Source organism: Lepidochelys kempii, chromosome 2 (assembly GCF_965140285.1).
Source record: "Lepidochelys kempii isolate rLepKem1 chromosome 2, rLepKem1.hap1, whole genome shotgun sequence".
NCBI classification, from domain to species: domain Eukaryota; kingdom Metazoa; phylum Chordata; order Testudines; family Cheloniidae; genus Lepidochelys; species Lepidochelys kempii.
In genome coordinates, this window is record NC_136381.1 from 34,163,911 (window position 1) to 34,177,414 (window position 13,504).

Genomic DNA, 13,504 nt, shown 5'->3' on the forward strand with positions numbered 1-13,504 from the left:
GGTAACATAAATAAACAAGTTAGTGAGGGAGTGACCTTACACTATTTAAGTCTACAGGATGGAAGATTTAGTTTATAAAATTTTTAGCTATTGTGCTTCCAAAAGGTAACCTTTGTAATGTGAACTGATAGCCGACTAGTGAAATGTCATCTTCCCGAGTCTGCAAAGAGACTGCTCTGATTACTCCTGGAGGAATTTTGCACCACTGCGCATGTGCAGAATTAATGTCCCCCACAGAATTCTTTGCTTCCCCGCAGAAAAAATGGCTGACAGGGAAGCTGAAAGAGCAGTCATGCACCTCTGCCTAGCTACACAGGTATATCATTTCAGGCACCCAGAGAAGCTGGTGGAGAGGTAAATCACCGCAGGGCTGGGGACACCTCAGCCAGTGGCTTCTACCCTGAGCCAGGATCAGCTGATAGTCCTGGCTGAGCTGGAGGCAGGCGAGGCCGGGACTTTCTCTTCCCCTGTAAGGAGTGGCTGGGGATGTGTCAGACCCACTCCCAGAAACCTCACCCAGCTGCAGGAAGCTCAGTATCCTCCCCTGCTTCCTGCCCCCATTGATCCTCAGTGCGGGCAGGGTGGTCACTGTACAGGGCCCTGCTCCCCCATCCACCCAACCCCCGTGCATGTAGACCTCTCATACCCAGACACCCCCACCAACTCTCACCCCATACACCCAAGACCCCCCTAGGCCTCCATACCCAAACCTCACCCCACTGAATCTCAAACCACTGCATCTGGAGCCCCCCCTGAACCCAGAGCTCCTGCCTCTGGACCCTCATGCTTGCACCCAGACAACCCAACACTGAGCTCCCTGCACTCAAACCCCTACCCTGATGAGCCGCACCCCTGAGTCCCCACATCCAGACCCCAACACCACTGACCCCCAACTAGGGCACCCAGATCCCCACCCCACCAAGCCCCACTTCCTCAGCACCCAGACCCCTCTGCTGAAAACCCTTCACCCAGACCCCTCGGTTGTGCCCCAACTACTTTCACCTGGAAGCCCCTGCAGAGTCCCACTGCCCCTGCACCTGGAAACCCCCTCCACCCAATGAGCCTCTGTGCATGCAGAGCCCCCCACTAAGCTGCCTGCACCCAGATTGTTCCACACAGAATCCTCTCACTGCACACCTGGATCCCCCCACACCAAACCCTTCCACACTTGGATCCTGCCTGATTGAGCTTGCCTGTCCTACACCTGGTGCGCCTGGCACAGAAGGTCAGGGTGTTTCTGGGGCAGGCCCAGGCCTTGTGCTATGTCAGGGCAGCCTCACCACTGAGTCAGTGTCCCGGGGGTGGAGAGGCTGCAGGGTGATCTCCCACCTTCATACAGCTAGTGACCTGTACAGAGAACATGCAGCCAGGTACAGCAGAGAACACATTGAAAGCAGTTCAAAAGTTGGCCCCATTAGCCTGGAGAGCACCAGGTTCAGATCCCAAGCCAGGATAGGGTATAGTCTGTTGAAACCTTTAAGAAAATGGCCTACTATTGGGTTGGCAAAGACCGACCGGCCCTCCACACCTGGATGGAAGGCGGAAATAGCAACCAAGTGTATCTTTACTTAAGACATAGAAAGCCCCTGCCATTTTAGGTGGAGGAGATAGTCCAATATCATAGGTATGGGCGAGAGTGTTGGAAAGGGGAGATATTGTGAATCTTTTTCATTTGGCCAGGTAGGTAGCCCTAGTGGAGGGTTTCTTACTGCCAAGGAGGACTTCCCTGACTGAACCTGAACACGCAAGCTCCATTGGGTTCAGCCATGGAGCTTCCACGCCGTGTGATAACAGTCAGCTCTGTGTTCTTGTGGAACCAGGGCGCAGTATACAGCCTTTCTGACTCATGAAGGACACCTCCCCACCCAGCCTCTGCTTGAGCCAAAACCGATCAGAGAAAAGACTTGCAGAGAGCAGTGAAGTGTGGTGGGAGACACCCTAGACCCCTCCTGATAAGGGTGACAAGATTAAGGCAACTCCGCTAGCCTCATCTGCATCAAAGATGGGACAGGGAGGCATCTCCATTAACATACAGAATGGAGAACAGAGATTCCAAGGCAAGAACCGCACAGAACTCTGGGACCAGAAAAACAGGGAAGCACTGCATCATGGGGGATCTCTGCTCCAAATGTTAATGAACCTACATCTTCACACACCCCACTCAGCAGTTATCAGACCAATTCTAGTAATGAATCCTTGATTGATATCCAAAATACTGAAACTGCCTAATTGCATTGTGAGCTCCCTGGAGGGAACACCACCCATAGCCAAGAGCGATCAGCTCCTATTGTCTAGCCTAAAGAAAACCCTTGAGTCATCACCCTTGAACCAATTAACCACCCTTCCACAAAAAAAAAACAAACAAACAAAAACTACCCACGCTCAAGTAAGTGTTCTGATGCATGGATCCAAACTCTGCATCAGTTCCACTCGGATTTCATCTTCTCTTGACTGATCAGGCTAGGGGCGCTGCCTGTCTCCAGCACTCAGGACCCTGAGCTATCCCTATCATCTGGAAACCCTGACCAGTTCAAGCTTTGTAGATTGATGAGATCCCAGATCTCTCTCTCTCTCTGTGTTTTCTTTTCTGCCTCAGACAGGTATAGTTTTCTATATGAGTTTTGTAACCTTTAATAATGTAACTTTTATTTGTTCAGGCTCTCCTTGTGTGGTTATCACTATTATTCAATAAATAACTTTTTGGTTAAACTGGTTGCTTCCCCTCCCCCTTTCTCTCTCTGAACTTTACTCTGTTTATGTTTTTAGCTTCCCCATTTACTCTGCAGCAAAGCTCTCATCTAAGCTAAAGATCCCTGTAGCACTCAAAAATACTGTGGGGTTTGCTCATCAAGTGGGTTACTACCAGTACAATTGTAATGTGAAAGTGGGGACAGGGATGTGCTGAACCTGTGACATATAAGGGTGGCAGCCTGAAAGTGCTGTTCGACCCAGCCTGCTCAGGCTTACTCTATTCCGGTGCGGTACCTGTGGCATATAAGTGCTGCTGCTTGAACGTGCTGCTTGACCCAGCCTATTGAGCCCAGGGGCATATAAGGGGTCAGATTGAAAGTGCTGATTGACCCAGTGTGTCTGTGTGTCTCCCCGGTTCTGGAGGAACCTAGGTCCTGCAGGATAGATCCATTGGGAGGGGACTTGCAGAAGGGAGAAGTAGAGCTCCCTATGAAAACACAAGTGACAGAAGCAGTACATTGATAGAACCTCCCACCCCAGAAGAGTAACCTAATAAATGAGCATACCCCAAAGTAACAGGGAAATCTGGTAACACATGAGGGGAAGGGATTCAAGGTTCGGATGCTGGAGGCAGCCACGATCCTGAGTTATCAGGCCCAGCAGCAGCGGTAAGGTGACTGGGTTTTCCATGGACATTTCTAGGAGAGACGTATACCAGTGCTCTCGGGGCCAGGCTAGAGCTATCAATATTACCAAGGCTTTGTCTCTTCAAACCTTGGGCAGTACCTTGTGAACGAGAGGCATGGGCGGAAATGATGGAGCCCAGACTGTGATTCAGGTAGGAGCAGAAGTAGACACATTTACTGTTGTGTCGCGTGGCAAACAGATCTGGGGAAACCCCCACTCTTGAAAAATGGTATTCATGACGTCTGGGCGGATGGACCACTCGTGGCTTTGAAAGGACCTGCCCGCCCACGCAGTCTGAACTCTGGGAAGGTATGATGCCTCCAGGTGTATTGAGTGAGCTAAGCAGAAGTCCCACAGTTTTAGGGCTTCCTGCCACAAGGGAGAAGGGCGTACACCCCCCCATCTGTTTACATAAAGCATAGCTGTTGTATTGTCCATGAGTGACACACACTTCCCTTCCAAATGGGCTTGGAATGTCTGGCACGCTAGACGGACTGCTCTCAGCTCTCCAACGGTAATGTGAAGTGAAAGCTACGCTTGGGACCAGAGGCCCTGAGTCCTGAGGTCTCCCAGGTGCGCCGCCCTCCCCAGTGCTGATGCATCTGTCACCAGTGAGAGGGCTGGCTGTGTCTGCCGAAAGGGACACCCGCACACACCGCTTGCAGGTTGAGCCATCATAGGAGGGACTCTGTCAGAGTCCTTCCTCAGTGCTGACTCATCCCACAACGGTGCCAGAGCACTCCACGCCGATGTCAAGGTGCTCAGCGTCGGCTTGGCTGACCCCAAGTCCTAATGGGAATGGAGAGCAGCTTCCAGCAGAAGGAAGGATCTTGAGGCACAGGTCCCTCTCCTTCTGAGTTCTGGGGTGAGTTCTGTGGATCTTGCAGCTGTCCTTTTGGTGGGCTTCCCGCAATCATTTCAAGCAGGGAGTGTGGGGGTCACTCCTTGGCATAGACTTGTCACACGCTGTGCAGCATTTAAACCTAGAATGCCAGTAACAGGGAGTACCCTCAAATGAAAGTCTATATACAACTATCACTATTACTGACCATTTACAGATGAAAACTGCCAAGGGACAGAAAGGGCTCAAAGCAATGGATACAATGAGCATTCCAGCTAACCATCACAGGCAGTAAGAAGGAACTGAGGTGGCAGCGGCTTGGCAGGGCCCTATATATTCAGCGCCACGGAGGCACCACTCCAGGGGACTCCTGGACTGACCCGATGGGTTCTGCTAAGGTAAAATCGTTCTGGCTGCCATGCATGTGGTGCATTCATGCACACCTAACTGAAATTTACATGAGCAATCACTCAAAGAAGAGCTAGTAGCGACCCTTACATCTCACCTTAAGATCATGGAGGAGTACTTCCAAAAGTGGAGGCTGAGACCAAATCCAAGCAAAGTCGGTAACATTTACTTTCCACCTTGACAATAGAATCACACAAAACACTGTTGTGATGAAATTGTACATTATGTGAAAAGCCAACATATCTCAGTATCATTCTTGACTGTATACTGAACTTTCATGACCACCTCAAAAAATGAGCCTCTAAAGCAAAGATGCACATCATCATAAGTTAGCGGGAACAAGCTGGGAATCAACAGCCCTGGTCCTATGAACATCGGCCTTGGCCCTGGTGTACTCCATTTCAGAGTACTGTGCAACTTGTGGACAGGCAGCTGAATCAGACTTTAGGAATCATCACAGGGACTTTAAAATCAACACCTCTACTGTAGCTTTCTGAATTAGCAAACACTGAACCTCCAGCTATTTGTTGAGATATAGTCGCAGCATGAGAATTTATACGTGCCGAAGAGTACCCAGAACTTCCAATCCAACAGGTTATGGATAATATACCCCCAAAATGCCTGAAATCGTGAAAACCACTATGGAACACACGTGACCACCTCATGTCTCTGGCTCTAACCAGGGAGTGGTAAAGTACCTGAACCTCATCTACTGTTCCAGACAAGCACTTTATTACTGACCCAACAAGCCACACAGACTTCCTGGTTTCGACCTGCCACACAGACTTTGGACCACACTGAACTGCATCTGAAAAAACCATAGAAGATGCAGTTACTTGATATACAAGTAGAAAATCAAAGACTCCCCTTTGTGCGACTGTGGTGAGAATATCCAAACCATCTAACACAGTGCCTCATATATGGATTAAAAAATGAATTGGATGATATCCACGATGTCACAGAGGAGGCTTTCAAATGGCTTATGGACCGGACCTATCATTGCATCTAGAGCATGTTGCTCTGCAGATGAGAGAGAGCGAGCGCGCGCGCGGGCGCCAACGTTGCTATTCACTAGCTACTAATGAAACTATTGACACATACTACCCCAAAAATGACCACATATGAGTGGTTACTGAATGGTTTCGTCTATATATACACACACATTATGTATACAGTTTTACTGTTCAAAGAGTTTTCAGTTTTCTTGATTATGTTAAAGGTCTTTCTACTTCTGAAATCAAAACAGTCAACAAAAAACAACAGTGAGAGCCTATGGTGATATCAGAGTCATGGAATTTGCACTTTTGGTTGAATAGGGAAAGAATAACTAATTTAGGTGGTAGTACAGACTCATGAATTCATATGGTTTCATTTGTCGTTTTAATCAAACTCTCAGACATGCAAAAAAACCTGGAATACATAGAAATACACATAGTATTGAGTTCACCACCTAATCGCATCCCATCATCTCCAAGTTTAGCCAGAGAAGGGAGATCAAAGCCTAAACAGAATATTCATTACCTTAGTATTGCAATAATTAATAATAAATAATAATAATAATAATATAAAAAGTAATAGAATCATTTGGACCATTAAATAGGAAACCCACACCAAAAAAAGTTTGAGAATTCCTCTAATTCCTAAAAGGATCTTTGCCAAGTCTTTAGGGTTGAAGTGTAGATTATATGACTACAGAACTCCACTGTCAATGCTTACACACAGGCCATCTCTATATTCGAAAAATAAACTCATGGTTGAAAAGTGTGGTCATCAATGTGTATCCCTTGACCTCTTGTCAACCACAATCTAAACCTATTCAGCAGCTAGCAAAGACCAAGCTGAAAGGTCTGGCAAGACTAGCAATTTTTCTTTAGACACAACCACCTGCTCTTCCTTCCACTAAGAGTATATCTATGTTGCAGCCAGGTACGTGAATGGCAGCTCGTATAGAAGTACTCATGCCAGGTGTACTCTAGCTTGCTAAAAATTTGCTGCAGGCTTAAGTACGGACTAGATAATCCTGCCTGACCACCCAGGTATGTATTAGACTGTGCAGCTGGTGCTGAAGCCTGTCCCACAAGATCCTCACTTCTATTTTCAGTAGCTAGCTAGAGTACAGCTGGCACGGGTATGTCTACACAAGCTGCCATCCAGCTTGAAGTCACCAAGGATACATGGAAGAGTGTGAGAACAGTAATACAAAGAGCCAGGCGTTGAAATCAGGCTGGTGGGGATGAGCTTGTGGATGATAGCAATATGGAAGGGGAGAAGAGAGATGCATGCAGTGCAGTTCAAAAGCAGAGTGAGTGGGAAGGAGTGTGAGGGTTAGGAGGAAGGAGCAAGATCTGAAGAGGTTGTGGAGTGCTGTGATTTTAGGGATGAAGAGGGCATTCTAGAGACAGATAATGAGAGCAGGGGAAGAGGGATGGAGGGGAATGGGCATGAGATTAGAAATGCTGGCATAAGAGGGGCAGAGATGGTGGCAGGAATGGGTGAGGGAGGAGGAGGGGACAGGGATTAGAGGGAGAGCCTGGGTTAGGGCAAGTGTCACTATAGGAAGAGGAGGATGTGGATGTGGGACCTAGATTTGTGCTGGAAGGAGGAGAGGAATGAGTAGAGCTCATGGGAACTTTAGAGAGGTGAGGGTAATCATGAAGAGGAGATATTTGGTGCTTAGATGGGGGGATTGTAAGGGAAGGGGGAAGACTAATGCTACAATGCAGAACAGGGATGTAGTGGGGGCCAAGAGTGAGTGACAAATGAATGAGATGACGGAAAAACCACAAGAAAGATCTGAAGGTATGTTGGTGCTGGTCCCTGAGCTCAAGCTCAACATGTCTAAAACAGAGCTCTTAATTTCCCATCCCCTCTTGCCCCATTTTGATTACTATCACATCACCATGATCCTGTTTGTCACTCAGACCTGCAACATGGCTGTTATCTTCGACTTGGACCTCTTCTAGGGCCTCATATCCGGGCTATATCTAAATCTTGCCTATTCTTTCTGCATAAGGTCTCAAATATACTGCCTTTCTGATCTATTCATGCAGTTAAAAGACTATTCCACACTAATCAGGATCTCACATCTTAGTTACTATAACATTCTTCTCTCTGGCCTTGACAAATGCAATCTTACCCTGCTCATATTCATCAATAATGCTACTGCAAAGATCATTTTACTGGGCCATTGTTTTGACTATGTGATCCTCTCTGCATCCTCCATAAGAACATAAGACTCGTCGTATCAGGTCAGACCAAAGGTCCATCTAGCCCAGTAGCCTGTCTTTCCATAGTGTACAGTGCTATATGCTTCAGAGGGAATGAACAGAACAGGGCACTTTAGCGAGTGATCCACCCAATCATCCAGTCCCAGCTTCTTAGCAGTCAGATCTTTAGGACACCCACAGCACAGGCTTGCATCCCTGACCATATTGGCTAATGGCTATTGATGGACATAGCCTCCATAGAGGCTGTTCTAGAGTTGATTTTGACAAATAGGGAGGAACTGGTTGAGATTTTGGAAGTGGAAGGCAGCTTGGGTGAAAGTGATCATGAAATGATAGAGTTCATGATTCTAAGGAATGGCAGGAGGGAGAACAGCAAAACAAAGACAATGGATTTCAAGAAGGCATATTTTAGGAAACTCAGGGATTTGATAGGTAAGATCCCATGGGAAACAAGTCTAAGGGGAAAAACAATTGAAGACAGTTGGGAGTTTTTCAAAGAGACATTATTAAGGGCACAAGAGCAAACAATCCCACTGTGTTGGAAAGATAGGAAGTATGGCAAGAGACCACGCAAGAGACATTCTACAGATACATTAGAAGCAACAGGAAGACTAAGGACAGGGTAGGCCAGTTACTCAATGATGGGGGGCAGGGAATAACAGAAAATGCGGAAATGGCAGAGGTGCTTAGTGACATCTTGGTTTCAGTTTTCACCAAGAAGGATGGTGGTGATTAGACATCGAACATAGTGAATGCCAGTGAAAAAGTTAAACACTACTTAGACAAATTAGAGGTCTTCAAGTCACCAGGGCCTGATGAAATGCATGCTAGAATACTCAAGGAGTTGACTAAAGATATCTGAGCCATTAGCAATTATCTTTGAAAAGTCATGGAAGATGGGAGAGAATCCAGAAGACTGGAAAAGGGCAAATATAGTGCCAAACTATAAAAAGGGAAATAAGGACAACCCAGGGAATTACAGACCAGTCAGCTTAACTTCTGTACCTAGAAAGATAATGGAGCAAATAATTAAGCAATCAATTTGCAAACATCTAGAAGATAATAAGGTGACTAGGAACACTCAGCATGGATTTGTCAAGAACAAATTGTATCAAAGCAACCTGATAGCTTTCTTTAACAGGGTAACAAGCCTTGTGGATGGGGGGGGGGGGGGGGGGAAGGGGAGGGGAAGTGGTAGATGTGGTATATCTTGACATTGTTTATGACAAGGTCATGCGAGACAAACTAGGGAAATGCAACCTAGATGGAGCTACTATAAGGTGGGTGAAAAACTGGTTGGAAAACCATTCCCAGAGAGTAGTTAACAGTGGTTCACAGTCATGCTGCAAGGGCATAACAAGTGGGGCCCCGAAGGGATCAGTTCTGGGTATGGTTCTGTTCAATATCTTCATCAATGATTTAGATAATGGCATAGAGAGTACACTTATAAAGTTTGTGGACAATACCAAGCTGTGAGCGGTTGCAAGTGCTTTAGAGGATAAGATTAAAATTCAAAATGATTTGGACAAACTGGAGAAATGGTTTGAAGTAAATAGGATGAAATTCAATAAAGGACAAATGCAAAGTATTCCACTTCAGAAGGAACAATCAGTTGAACACATACAAAATGGGAAATGACTGCCTAGGAAGGAGTACTGTGGAAAGGGATCTGGGAGTCACAGTGGACCACAAGTTAAATACGAGTCAACAGTGTAACACTGTTGCAAAAAAAGCGAACATCATTCTGGGATGTATTAGTAGGAGTGTTGTAAGCAAGACATGAGAAGTAATTCTTTCACTCTATTCCGCGCTGATTAGGCCTCAACTGGAATATTGTGTCCAGTTCTGGGTGCCACATATTGGGAAAGATGGGGACAAATTAGAGAAAGTTCAGAGAAGAGCAACAAAAATGATTAAAGGTCTAGAACAGAGGTTCACAAACTATGGTCCGCGAGCTCCATTCAGGTGGTTTGCGGATTGTTCCTTCTAAGGTACACGCCTGGACTGCCGCACACAAAAGAATGAATGGCCACCAACTTAATCAGGGGAGCCATGTAGGCGTGGCTCCACTAATTAGGTGCCTGGACCCTGGAGCAGATACACATGTAAGGTGAGGTGGTGCCCTGGGGGGGGACAGCAGGTAGGTGGGAAGGAGAAATGGGGTGAGAAGAGGGGGTGGGGACATTTGGGATGTGCACAGCTGCAGCGGCTAGAGAAAGAGGCGACTTTCCCCAGCTCCAGGGCTGCAGCTGCTGGGGAGAGACAGCCCTCCTTCCCAGCCTCAGCTCTGTGGCTGCCGTGGCAGGGGAGCGAGGGTTGTGTGCTTTTATTTGTAAAACAAAAAAACTTTATTAAGTTTTGTTTATATAGCACTTTTATCCAAAGCACTTTACAAGAGTTATCTAATGGTATAAACATTTGGAAAGATCATTAAGTGGTCTGCTGAGACCCTCAGCAATTTTCAAGTGGTCTGAAAAAAAAAAAGTTTGAGAACCACTGGTCTAGAAAATATGACCTATAAGGGAAGATTGAAAAAAATGAGTTTGTTTTGCCTGGAAAAGAGAAAACAGAGGGGACATAACAGTTTTCAAGTACATAAAAGATGGTTACAAGCAGGAGGGAGAATTGTTCTTCTTAACCTCTGAGGATAGGACAATTAGCAATGCGCTTAAATTGCAGCAAGGGAGGTTTAGGTTGGACATTAGGAAAAACTTCCTAACTGTCAGGGTGGTTAAGCACTGGAAAAAATTGCCTAGGGAGGTTGTGGAATCTCCATCATTGGAGATTTTTAAGAGCAGGGTTAGACAAACACTTGTCAGGAATCGTCTAAATAATACTTAGTCCTGCCATGAACGTAGGGGTCTGGACTAGATGACTTCTCGAGGTCCCTTCTAGTCCTATGATTCTATTAACTTCTTTTTTGAACCCAGTTATACTTTTGGTCTCCAAACTACATCTCCTGGCAGTGAGTTCCATAGGGTGACTGTGCATTGCGTGAAGAAGTACTTCCTTATGTTTGTTTTAAACCTGCTGCTTATTAATTTCTTTGGATGGCCCTTGGTTCTTGTGCTCTGTGAAGAGGTAAACAACAACACTTCCTTATTCACTTTCTCCACACCATTCATGATTTTATAGACCTCTATCGTATCTCCCCTCAGCTGTCTTTTCCAAAGCTGAATAGTCCTAGTCTTTTTACTCTCTCCCAATATGGAAGTTGTTCCATACCCCTGTTCAGTTTTTTTGCTTTTCTCTGTACTTTTTCCAGTTGTAACATATCTCTTTCTGAGATGAGGCTACCAGAACCACATGCTGTATTCAAGGTGTGGGCATAAAATGGATTTATATAGTGGCATGATGATAATTTCTGTTTTAATATCTATCCCTTTCCTAATGGTTCCTAACATTTTGTTAGCTTTGACTGCTGCTATACATTAAGCAGATGTTTTCAGAGAACTATACATGATGACTCCAAGATCTTTCTTTAGTAGTAACTGCTCCCCATCATTTTATATGTATATTGGGGATTGTGTTCTTCAATATGCATTACTTCACATTTATCAACACTGAATTTCATCTGCCATTTTGTTGCCCAGTCACCCAGTTTAGTGAGATCCCTTTGTAACTCTTTGCGGTCAGCTTTGGACATAACTATCTTGATTAATTTAGTATCATCTGCAAACTTTCCCACTTCATTGTTCACACCCTTTATCTAGATCATTTATGAACATGTTAAAAAACAGTACTATTCTCACTATAGATCTTGGGAGACTCACTATTTAATCTCTCTCCATTCTGAAAACTGACCATTTATTCCTAACATAGTACTTATCTTCAAAGAAGGAGGATCTGGGCAATTACAAACCCACCAGTCTAACTTTCAGACCCAGAAAGATACTGGAACAGGTTACTAAACAATTTGTTTAAACGTAGAGCACAGTAAGGTGAAAACACAAATCCATGTTGGCTCTTACAAGAAGAATTCATGTTGAAACAATCTAATTTCCTTCTTTGACCAGGTAACTGGCAAAGTAGATATGAGGAAAGCAATGCACAGAACATATCTGGGCTTTCGCAAGGCATTTGACACAGTTCCATGTGGCATTCTCATAAGCAAACTAGAGAAATATATTTTAGATGAAGTTACTTTCTATAAGCTGGGTGCAGATCTGGTTGAAAGACCATACTCAGAGTAGTTATGAATGGTTTGCTGTTAAACGAGGAGCATGTTTCTAATGGAGTCCTGTATTATTAAAAAGTATTAATAATAACTTGGATGCTGGAGCAGAGAATATGCTTATCAAGTCTGCAGATGACAAAACTGGGAGGGGTTGCAAGGACTGTGGAGCACAGAGTTAGAATTCCAAAAGAACTTGACAAATTGGAGAGATACTCTGAGATCAATAATATGAAATTGAATAAAGATAAGTGCAAAGCACTATACTTAGGAAGGAAAATTAAATGCATAATTAAGGAGTTACTGGCTAGGCAATACTAATGAATAAAAGGATCTGTGGATTATAATGGACCACAAATTGAATACATGTCAGTGTGCTGCTGTTGAAAAAAAAAAAAGGCAAGTGTCACTCTGGGATGTGTCTCAGGAATATCATATGTGAAATACAAGAGGTAAAGTTCCACTTTTCTTGGCACTGGAGAGGTCTCAGTTGGAGTACTGTATCAAGTTTTGGACACACACTTTAAGAAAGATATGGAGAAATTGGAAAGCATCCAGAGGAGAGCAACACAAACAAGAAATTTAGAAAACCCAACCTATGAAGAAACGTTGACAGAAGTGGAAATGTTTAGCGAAGAGAAGGCTACGTCTTCAAATATGTAGAGGTTATTATAAAGAGGACAGTGATCAATTGTTCTCCATATCCACTGAGAGTAGAACAAGGAATAATCTGCAGAAGGGAGATTTAGGTTGGATATTAGGAACAACTTTGTAACTATAAGGATAGTTAAGTGGTGGATTAGGTTATCTAGGGAGGTTGTGGAATTTCTGTCCCTGAAGGTTTTTAAAAACAAGTCAGACAAATGCCTGTCAGCAATTTTCTAGGTATACTTAATCCTGCCTCAGTGCAGGGAATGGACTAGATAACATCTTGAGGTTCCTTCCAGCTCTACATTTCTATGTTTTAAAAAACATTATTTGATTGTAAAGTCAGATTGCAACTGCCTGGACAACTTTAATTCTGTCCCTTTGTGCATGCAATCTGTACAATGAATGAGGCAGGGAACCTAGCAATGTTCCCTCTAATTTTTTACATCCATGTGCGGAATGAATTTTGTTATGTGTACCGATATGGAGGTGATGTGAGGTGGGGTCAGAGATGAGGGTTTGGGGTGCATGAGGGGACTCAGAACTGAGGCAGAGGGTTGCAGTGCAGGGGGGTGAGGGCTTTGGGGTGGAGCCAGGGACCAGGGGGCTCAGGGCTGGGCAGAGGATTTTGGTGCGTGTGTGAGTGGTGAGGGGGAGAAAGAGGGCTTCAGCTGGGGGGGGGGCACTCCGGGGTGGTGCCGGGGATGAGAAGTTAGTAGTGTGGGCCGCTCTGGAGCTGGGACCGGGGAGGAGGTGCATCTCCCTGCCGCAGCCCTACACGCCCCCTACCTCTCTCCTCTCCAGTCCAGGCCCCTGTGGCTGTGCGAC

At 45.3% G+C, this 13,504-nt stretch overlaps 1 protein-coding gene across 4 annotated transcripts in view; it reads right to left on the reverse strand.

The window, feature by feature from the left end:
* The window catches only part of OXR1 (oxidation resistance 1), a 471,436-nt gene that overhangs the window by 22,882 nt on the left and 435,050 nt on the right, over positions 1-13,504 (reverse strand). The window lies entirely within an intron of this gene.